The sequence below is a fragment of the Rhinolophus hipposideros genome, assembly GCF_964194185.1.
Source record: "Rhinolophus hipposideros genome assembly, chromosome: 15".
In the NCBI taxonomy this organism is placed as follows: domain Eukaryota; kingdom Metazoa; phylum Chordata; class Mammalia; order Chiroptera; family Rhinolophidae; genus Rhinolophus; species Rhinolophus hipposideros.
This window is the reverse complement of record NC_138061.1, coordinates 32,754,900-32,765,824: the sequence shown is the minus strand read 5'-3', so window position 1 is coordinate 32,765,824 and position 10,925 is coordinate 32,754,900.

The following is a 10,925-nucleotide window of genomic DNA, read 5'->3' as shown; positions in this document are numbered from 1 at the left end:
CAGAACCTTAGACATTTCCAAGAAAAACGAATAATAGAAGGCCAGGCCTTGGATGATCTGCATCTCATTAATCCCCCTTCTCCACAATGGTGGGAGGGCTGCCGGGATATGGGCTGCAGATGGGAAGCTCACTTTCCCGGAGTTTTGTTCTATTCTCCAGACTCCTCTAGGCACCAGAAGTATTCATTTCCTGGCATGAGCAGGGATTTGCTAGTATTTACGCTAGTAAAGTGAGGGTCATTTTCTACCATTGGGTGTCCAGTTCACTCTTTGTACAGCTTGGACAGCTGGCTGGGCCCTGGGATATTTGAAAGGGCCAACAGGAACCCATTATTAGGATAGGCTATGCCTGACCCAGCCTCCCAGTCCCATCTCTCTGCCTCTGGATGATTGGTGTAGTCCCCATCTGACCTCTCCCTCTTTAACTTTCCCACTTCTGACCCACTCTGAGCATGGTTGCCAGATCTGTCTTCTTAAATTACCTTTTAAAGTGGAACCCTTGTCTTGAAAGTCAGCAAGGTCTTCCCTTTGTTTCCAGGAGAGTTTTTGAATACCTCCATCTCAGACAGGTCAGTGTCCCTTCAGACACTCTGCTCATGCCTCCCTCCAAATCTTTGCCACTCTCCCCCTGGCCTGGAATGTTCCCTTTAAACCAGCCTCCGTCCTCCATCCACCTGCCCTATCCAGACCACTCCAGTTCTTGGGGGATTCTCCTTCTGCAGATTGTTTATATTGTACGGTATCTGCACTGCTTCTTGGACAATTAATTGTGTCCTTTTTCTCTTTAGCACGTTTTTAAATATTTCTATTGATGAGACTATCAATTTCTTCCTCTCTTGCATATCCCAGAGGGATGATCTCATAGTAGATATTTAATAATGATTTATTGACTAAATGAATACATAACTAAATGGTATTGACAGCACTTAAAAACATTCTTGTTATTTGAGTAAAACAAATAACAAGTTTAGAAAAATTACAACCTAACCCCATCATTTCTATTTCCAAATCTGAATTTGATCCACTATTAAGTTGGTGTGTCCTTGCTACTACTTGTTTTGATCTGCCACAAGAAAAGATACTAGAAACATCTTTCATCAGCAGAATATTCCTACTGTCCATCATCTGTTTGGAAACCTGTAATGATTTCCTATTAGTACTACGTTAATAACAAACTGGCCTTCTGACTTCTCTGGTCTCATGACTCCTTGCTTTTATCAGCTCCGGGGAAACTTGCCTGCCTGGTTCCTACCTCAATGTACTTCCTGGTTTTAACCTCATTTTCTGGGAAGGCTGATCAGCCAGATTTTGCCACTTTCTTCTCCTACTCACATGGCTGCTTTCCCTGCCTCCTGGGCACAGAGCTAGGGCTGTCTGAAGTTTTATCTTTAAAGCCATGCAAAAGCTCCTCTTAAATTAAAGTACCAAAAGCTGGGGAAAACATAAGTCTGATTTACCATTCAGCGCCTGTGACTTGTTGAGATTAAAATAATAAACAAAAGTAGACATATTTGAAGCACTAAAGGCACATCAATTACTTCCAGCTTGTGCCATTTCCTTTTCAACTCTCATCTTGTGAATATTATTGTCTCCCTGTTCCTGAGCACCTTCGCCCCCTTCTGGGGTCTGAGCCCACCCTTGAAGGGAATCTCCACCAGGAAACAGGAAGCCAGGGAAAGTATGGCAGTCTCTGAGCCTAGCTGGTGCCCTGATGGCTCAGCCAATGCTGCCTGCCATTCCTTTTTCACAGAACGAGCTGGCGCCCCACCTGAATGTGACAGATCAGGTCCAAGGGTGGATGGAGCATCCTGACTTTCATGGCTGCCAAGCAGCATAACCCTCCCCTCGACAGTCCCATATTCACAGGAGAAGGGGCTGAAAGAGAACAATGCTGGTGACAGCAATTCATACAAATGTGATGCATTCCCAGGTCTCATTTTCACCCTTGGCTATCACTTGTTTTAAAAATCTGCTTTCCTTTGCTTGGAGTCAGCTCCAAGAAGAAGGGAGTGTTATGGGATCTCTGGGTGCTCAGGGTCAAACTTTCAGGTGTGAGTTAGCCCCGAGACTGCTGAAGTCAAGCACTGCATTCTATGAATTTCCCCGGGACTTCAGTTTCACGGCTAGGACAGTGCCCAACCTGCAGTAGAGTTGAGCATCTTTGAGAAGTAGAGATCAAAAGAGCATTACTGTTAAAAGAGATCTGAGAAATCAGTCTTCTTTAGATACATGAGAAAACTGCAGCCCAATAAGTATGTAAAATTCTTTTTGCCTGTTCTCATTCATTCATTCATTCTGCAAATATTTATTTAATGCTTACTATGTCCAAGGCAGAGTGTACGATGTATCAGTGCTGGTTTGTAACTGAGCTGGGACCAGAACTCAAGGCTGCTCATTCCTGGCCCAGTATTACTTTCCATACAAAATATAATAAGCCAGCATTGTAAATAATTAATTGACCATTTGTTGAGCACCAACTAAATTTCAGGCTCTGTTTACAAATGTTTGACATAATTATCTCAGTCAATTTTTATACCATTCTGAAAGATACAAGTATATGATAAAGAAACTGAAGCCCAGAGATGTTGCACAGTGTTTGGATCCTGCAGCTAGGTAAATGGTAGAGTTAGGATTGAGTTGGAAGTCCATATGACTACAAAGTCCAGGCTCTATTTTACCATGGTACATTTGCTTCTCAATTGCTCCCCAAACTCCATGCTCTAACGGGGCTGACCTCACTCTCCACCAAGGGGCTCCACATCTTTTTACAACCAAACTTTCATAAATGTACTTCTCTGGCTAGGTATGCCTTCCTTTCTTCCTCTCTACCTATACATTCCTATTGGTCCCTCAGGGCTCACATCTTTATTAGCTCATACTTCACAAATGTTTAGAGATGATGAAATCTGCCAACCTTGTTTAACTTAGCTGAGCTTGCTGTTTAGAGAGCCATCATTCCTTCAAATGCATTTTATTTCGTCAGGTTTTACTGATATCCAGGTCAGACTTGCAAACAGTCCAACTACATAAATGTTTGTCACTGGCCCTTTAGAAAAAGAAGGGAGACCTTGACCTGTCTTCTTTCCTCTTGTCTGGAATAAATTGCTACTTGCCTGGGCGATGGTTATTCGTTATTATCCAGCCGACTCAGGGAATGCTCTGAATAATCAGATATTCTGATGAATAGAGTTACATTACATGGATCATCAGCTTTCAAGGAATTAGAATGAAATACATTTAACACAGATACTGTACTAAGCATAATGTAATTTGCTTGCTGTTTTTTTCTGCTGATGCTGCAAGCACCAATTATCACTTGACAGGAGTTGAGGTGTTATGGAAAGAGTACCAGAAGCCAGGTAACTCTGCCACTAACCTGCTAAGTGATTTTGAGGCATTAAACCTTTCAATTCAGAGTGCTAGTTCCTCATCTGTAACACAAACATTTTCGATTAGATTTTCTGGTATACATGTTGCATGCATGCCATAATTCTCTGCTCCTGGGCCCATGTCAGACATCACTAATCAATTTAGGTATTTTCTCTTTGATCCTTGACAGCCTCAGGATCCTTCTAAACCCAGTGTTCCAGCAGCAACCCTCAGTGGATTGGAGTTGGCACATGAAATGAAATCTATTTGCTATCATTGAACTAGATGATCTCCAGGGTCTCAGCTTTTATGAGTTGCCTGAAGCAAGTGCATGCTGGATGGAAAGCTGGATGGTGGGTAGTTTGTAGTATTATCAAATACTAAGTATTTGACTACTCAACTGAGTTGGTTTTTTTGTTTGTTTGTTTGTTTTTCTTTAATTCACTAGGCTAATGTGGCTACTGAAAACTCTGACAAGAATCCTATCTAAAATCCTGGATGGGTAAGTCCATGTGAATGGTGACAAGGGAGGCCTGGTGAGCTTGGCTCTGTGCCTAAGATTCAACTCAGTTGTTAACTTCTCTTTGAAGCCCTCCTAATAGAAACAAGCCTACATCTGAGTTCCCTCAGCCCCCAGCAGTAGGCTGGGATGTGTCTTTCCATATTATGGTTAACGGAATATGAAATACATGTGAAATAGTGGATTATAAGCCTCTTGGAGTCAGGGAGGAGGTTCTAGTCATCTTTTGGGTTCGCAGCCTGATTCCCCAGCTAACAGGCTGTTTAAACTCTGACAGGTTACTTAACCTCTCTCTGCCTTGGTTCTTAATTTATTAAACAGGAAAATAATAGTAGTATGTACTTCAGGGGTTTGTTGTGCATGTCAAATGAGATCACTGATGTAAGTGCTTAAAAGACCCCCTGGTCTATCATTATTGTTTTTATTATTATTATAAAATTATAGCCCAGTATAATGCATGATGAACAATAGGTGCTAATGTATGTTGACTGAATCCGTTTTTAAATGACCATCAGAGGCAAGCATCCACTTTGGAGAGACTGATCCAAGAACCATTAGGAGACAAATATGACAGGATCTGTGCACAAGATGGTGGGGAACTGAACAGGGCAGAGTTAGCACAAAGGGTCTGGATCCATCTGCCTCAAAAGCCACCAGAAATTGCTGAAAGGAGTCATGTGGCAAGGGAGGAAGTGTTACTCAGTTCTCTGAGTTCAGGAAATTTTTATTCTTTTAACTAGTCTTCCATTTTTTGAAGCATATTCACAAATCATGGAAGTATTTTTGTGAGTACATTTCCTTTTTATCTCATTGAGTCCTCAAACAAATTTGTGAGCTCAAGCTCAAGGCTGTAGCACCCCCTATATGACTAGTCAGGGGAGGCAAAGTTCCAGAAAGGTTAAGCGACTTGTCTAGGAAGACACAGCTTGTGAAGTGTAGAGCCTGGGCTCAGACTTTCAGCTCTGCTATCCCCCCCACTCTCTGTTCTCCCTGTTCTCTCCAGAAACATATTTCAGTTTTAGGTTTCCCAGTAGTTTCTGTTTTTTCTTTTTGTTTTTGTTTTTTAAACAACATGAAGAAAAAGCAGTTTTTATCAATTCATTAATATAAACAATGAGTTAGTAAAAGACTTTTGTCTTCCTCAAATCCGCCAAGCCCATATGTCAAATGTCAGATTTATTTTGTGGCTACAAGAAATCATAAATGTAAAAATGAGCAAAAGTATTCCCACGAAAGCATGCCTGGGCGTGACTGTGGCACAAGAGAACAGGAACAGCATATAATGCTTAATGAAACGTGTAAGGGACAGAACTAGGCTTTTATTCGAAACACGATCTTCATTTTGCTGCCAAATAAAATAAAACAAGTATGAAACAGGCATAAACCACTGTTGGACATGTTTCCCTAAAGACTGGGACATAATGTGAAACCAGGAGTTTATATGTTGCCCTTTAGAAAAAATGACAAGAAATTGTACCTTGTGAGTAGACATGACTTTTAGTTTTCCATGATAGGGATAAACTTGCAAAGAACCATTATCAGTTCATCCTTTATTCCTCCTGGAGACCAGGGCATACAATAAACCCATTTTCCAAAGTTGCCCCCCACCACAACCATGACTGGGTCTAAGTCACCTCGTTTGCACACTTGAGAGCCCCCACTCACACCATACTATGGCTTTAACTGATTAGGGCTGTCTGACCCCAAGGGAGCCAGAGAGTGGTTAAGACAACCAGATCCCTTCTTTCGATGTTTTAAATCTCAGAGAGGAAGATTTACTTGGTGCAAATACTTGAGTGGGGAGAACATGGAGATTGGAGCTAAGATAGCTACACTGGGCTATGTCCAAAATGAACACTCAGAGAAAAAAGGCAATAAGAGAAAGAGAAAAATGAAGCAGATACAAAAAGTTCATGAAGGCATGAGAATATATGAGAAAGCCCATACAGGTCTTTAAAATTACTGGGACTGTTTTCCAAAGGCCAGATTCTAGCTCTAGTCCATACATGGGGTCTGGCTGGACTTCTCACCCTAAGAAGCTGTAAGATGCCCCCACGTCTTGGGAGAGTGTGAGCACTCTATTTGTTGGACAAATTGTTGATTAAATCATGCTCCTTCTTCCGTGGGCTACTTTGAGTGGATTTTGTTCCTTGTATCCATAGGAGCTTTGATTGGTTTCATACAGCTTCCTCCAGCTGACATATGGGCTAGTGGCTCATTTTTTTTAATGTGATCATTTATTGTGTATTTAACATGTTCCAGAATCTGCAAAATATTTTACCGCGTAATCTCATTTAAGCCACACAACAATTTATGTCAGTACATACAATTTAGTACAATAATCAGCAATAAATACTACAGTCATGTGCTGCATAAGACCATTTCGATTAACAGTAAACCGCATATACGACCGCATTCCCATCAGATTATAATGGAGCTGAAAAATTCCTATTGCTCAGTGACATCATAATCATCATAATGTCATAATGCAATGCATTACTCACAATTTTGTGGGGATGCTGGTGTAAACATACCTACTTTGCTGCCAGTCGTATAAAAGTACAGCACAGACAATTATGGTAGGAGGCTATACCAGCTAGGTTTGTGTAAGTGCACTCTATGATGTTGTAAAAAGATGAAATTACTTAATGATGCATTTTTCACAATGTGTCCCCAACATTGAGTGGCACACGACTGTATTTCAACCCAATTTTATAGAGTAGAAAACTAAGGATGAGTTAAGAGCAAATGATCTGACCTAAGGTCATGCAGGCGGCACATAACAGAGTTACTACTGAAACCTAGAACTGGGTGGGTCATTTAACATTTACAGCTTTAGTTTCCTAACTGTAAGATGGGGACAATAATACCTACAAAGAAGGAATGTTTTCAGATCTAAGGACATACAGATATCAAGAACCTAAAAGTGCCTGGCACTCAGTGCTCAATGAGTATTTGTTTAAAATAACAATAAGGCAAGGCTTCTTCATTAGGGTTCCCAGATGGGCTCCAGGAGATCTGTTTACTTGCCCAAGTTACATGCAATATTTTATGTATATGTCAGTGTCCTTTTTTTTTTTTTCCCTGGGAGAATGTTTGCTTTCAACAGTTTTCACACAGGTCTGCGCTACATCCCACCCCATAGCAGAGTAAAACATATACAATTTAAGGAAAGCTTAAGATTCGCCTTTGCCCTAACTCATACCTCATTCAACCTCAAGCCAGAAGAATTTTGCAGTCACGGTGAGCGAAGTGGAGTTTTCATAGAATAGGGAAAAGAAATAAATGCTTGACTTCTACGTGGGAGTTCTGGCCCTTTTAGCTATATTCTGCATTGCTTCTCTTACCTGGAGGTCTACGTAGCTGAAACTGTTACCACCAGGTTGTCTTCTGCTTGGGAGATACCTGAGGATAAGTGGGACCTTTTAGGCCTTCCTATCCCAGACAAAATAAGTCCTGATAGGTACACAGGTCTGAGCCTCACCGGTCATGGGACTGGGGCAAAAGCTTCAGGGGATAATCAAGTCTTTCTTTGACAGGTATCCTTATCTGGCCCTCACTGATGGTGGCTTGTTAGCAGAAGAGAATTTGGAGGTCAAGATCCCATTTATCTCTCTGTCTCTCCATAGAAAAGTTTAGCAATTTTTTTTATCATCTTTTGTAATAATCATCCCGCCACCCACACACACACACACACAAACAGTAGCAAAGTCTCAGATGGAAGGTTTCCAATCACTTGACGGGCTTTCGTTGATAAAGATTGGGCAATGTTAATTCCCATTTTACCTTTAAAATTTGGGAAATTAATTTCATGACTAAAATCAATCAGTTCTTATCTCTTTTTAAACGTAGAATCCAAATAATAACACAAAACATTTACTGAGCATTTATTTTATGCCAGTAAATAAACTAGTGTGCTCCCTGCATTTTCTCTAATTCCCAAACACTCCCATGAGATTGAACACATTCTCATCCCCATTTACAGATTAAGAAGCCAAGCCTTGGAAAGGATAAAGAGCATCCAAAGTCACCTGACAGGTATCTTACTGGAAACTTCAATTACTAAATTGTCACTGGTTTGCTTCATGCTACAATAGGAAATGGGTGGTGTATGAGTGAAATGCCATCGGTTAGAGGACAATTTGGGTTTAATTTTCATCTCTCTCACAGTTGGAAAAATTCTCAGTTTCTTCCCCCAGCAAACCAGGTATCCTGATACCTGCCTACGACTACATCAATAACGACACCTCGTACTGAGTGTCCACACCCCCCCCAAAGGCAAATGTTATTCAACTTAGTTTTTACATTCCAGATCCTTAGGGGTCAACAATGACCTCCAAGATTTGTAGGGAAGAAAATACAGATTTGTTACTCTTTATCAAGCCAGCAAGTGCTAGAAATTAAAGTTTCAATAATACTCTTCTATCTTCTCATTAGTTCAATAATACTCTTCTATCTTCTCATGCCCTACTCATTAAATAGTAGAATTGTCCTATTAGTCAGTATAACAAAATACCAGAGACTGGATGGCTTACACAATAGACATTTATTTGTCACAGTTCTGGAGGCCGGAAAGTTCAAGATCAAGGTACCAGTCAATTTGGTTCCTGGTGAGGGCCTTCTTCCTGGCTGACAGATGGTCACCTTCTTACTGTGTCTTCATGGCAATAAAAGTAAAATCTCTCTCCCTCTTCTCGTGAAGCCACTGATGCCATCATGAGGCTCCCATCCTCATGACCTCATCTCACTCTAGTTACCTCCCAAAAACCTCCCAAATAATATCTCGAAATACCATCACATTGGGGGTTAGGTCTTCAATATATAAATTTTGGAGGGACACAACTCAGTCCACAGCAATTGTAGTTTAAAACAACCTGTGACCAATATAGGGTTGCTAACATTATTTTACTGACTTAATTATTAGTTAAAATTAATTAAATTTGATCAACACAAAAATAGAGGTAAGTCCTTTAAACGGAATGCACTTAGATATATAAAATATTTACACCAGTGTCCTAATTATTTTCATTTCACTATGGACTGACAAAACCTTGTCACAAAATGAATTTTGTGAACCATTGCTGTTGAAAGATTTTGTATGAGTTCACAATAAAAAAAACAGAAAATTTGCCTTTAAAAAAATATTTTTGGATTGGACTAATTTGTACATAAAGTTTTCTTAACTTTTGAACTGCTAGAGTTCTGCTTTGGGGCATTGCTTAGAGGCAAAGAAATTGGAAACACTCAGTCATTGAAAGGCATTACAATTTAAGACATGTTTCATCAGCCCAATGTCAAGGATATCAAAGTGGACAATTTTAGCTCTTTATCTATGCATGGTTCATACAACCCTTGGTTATCCAGTGTAAAATGCTGATTTCAAACTTCAATAAATAACTAGACTCACAGGTATTAACCCCCACAATGAACATCTATCCCAACTAACCATATGCCTCTGGATATAGTTGGAGAAGAATTTCAGCTATCTAAGACTCATGTGGTCCCAGCTCCAGATGGGACTTCAAATCATGTTTCCAGAACACAAAGAACACTTGATAAAGTTGGAGAGAAATATTTTTCGAAAATATGTCACCAAGCAGCTTGGGAGTGATTTAACAGAATCATCCTACAGGGTATGAATTTAACCTTTGATCTCTGAAATGAAGGTCAACAAATTTGTTTTTACTCTACATCTCTTATAATCTACTCAATGTCTGGGTAATCAGTTTCTAAAGAAGACGCTGTGTTTACACATAAGTGATACTTTCACCCTCTAATTTTTAGCCACTTAACTCTCTCTTCCCTGAATTAAATTGTACTGCTCTCCTCAACTTTTTTTGTGGGAGAGGAATCTCAAAACTTAACATGCAATATATTAGAAGGGGGAAAATGCCATACTGTTGTCTGCAGAAAAAAAAAAAAAATCCAACAACATGTTTTATTTATGCTTTTCTTCTAAGGAGATGAACATGTGAAAAGATACTGGTTTTTACCTCTCAGTTCATCAGAAGTTTTCTTGCTAATCCCTACTTGAAATGAGGTTTGGCAAAGTACAGCCTATGGGCTAAATTCAATCCACTGCCTGTGTTTGTAAATAAAGTTTTATTGGCACACAACCATGCTCATTTATTTATGTATTATCTCTGGCTGTCTTTGGTGCTACGACAGAAGTGAATAATTCCAACTGAGATTGTATGTCCCACAAACCTTAAAAGATTTACTATGTGGGCCTTTACAAAAAACATTTGCCAACCACTTTAAATTAAAGAAAGAGGATTAGAATGGTGACATCGTGAAAAAATATGCTCAGTCCAGATACAGACATAGTGTGGGGGTAACTGAGGATGGACACTAGTTTTAATCCAAATGTTTACTTTGCAGAAACAGAGTCTTAGAATAACATCAAGCTGATAAAAAGAACAATAGTTGGGGATGCGTTGTAATGAGATATAAACATAGTAACTAAATTTATTCCTCTGATTCTCCAGCAGCCTATCTAATAAAAATATGCTACGGTAGAGATGAACGCAGAATCTTCAGCTAATGTCAGCCATTTGGGAATAAGTGTTCCTTCTCTGCAGCAGATGTGTGGCTCAAAGTTCATCATGAGTGCACTCGCCAAGAGAGCACAGCATGTGTTGTTCTGTGACAGGACCAGCACTGACCCGTCAGTGGAATAACTAATTTCATTAAAGGTTGTGGGGAAACAGTGGGGGTGGGGATGGGGGTGGGGGGTGGGCTAGGCTAGAACCTGGAAAAACCAGTTTTAACTCTTTCTGAGCGTGACTTTGTGTACTTTTAAAATAATGTTAATTCTGTTTAAGAAATGCCTATAAAATTGAAGCCAAAAGAATGAAATGCAGTCTGTAGCAGTCCCTGCCAGTCATCCTTCATGGACAGCTGCCAGGAGGCTGATACACAAAAGTGATCATTGCATGCATGGTTATTTCAGTCATAGACACTCGTCATCCCTTGAAATTGCTCCACTCCAAAGATTCTAAATTCCAACCTCCGCTTTCCTGTCTCAGAAGTCAAG